Below are 261 nucleotides of genomic sequence, written 5' to 3' on the forward strand. Positions count from 1 at the left end.
AAACAAGCAGTAATAGTCACTAAATCATAATATTTATGTTATTGAATTAACTGTATCCTCCCTAATTCATGTTCATAGGGTTGAAGCCCTAACCTGCAATACCTTAGAATGTGACTATATTTGGAGATAGAGCCTTTAAAGTGGTAATTAAGTTAAAATGAGTCCTCTAGGGTGGGCCCTAATACAATCTGACTGGTGTCCTTATAAAAACAGATTAGGGGCTTCCCTGGTGGCGCAGTGGTTGAGAGTCCGCCTGCCGAT

The sequence above is a fragment of the Physeter macrocephalus genome, chromosome 1, assembly GCF_002837175.3.
Source record: "Physeter macrocephalus isolate SW-GA chromosome 1, ASM283717v5, whole genome shotgun sequence".
Taxonomy (NCBI): Eukaryota; Metazoa; Chordata; class Mammalia; order Artiodactyla; family Physeteridae; genus Physeter; species Physeter macrocephalus.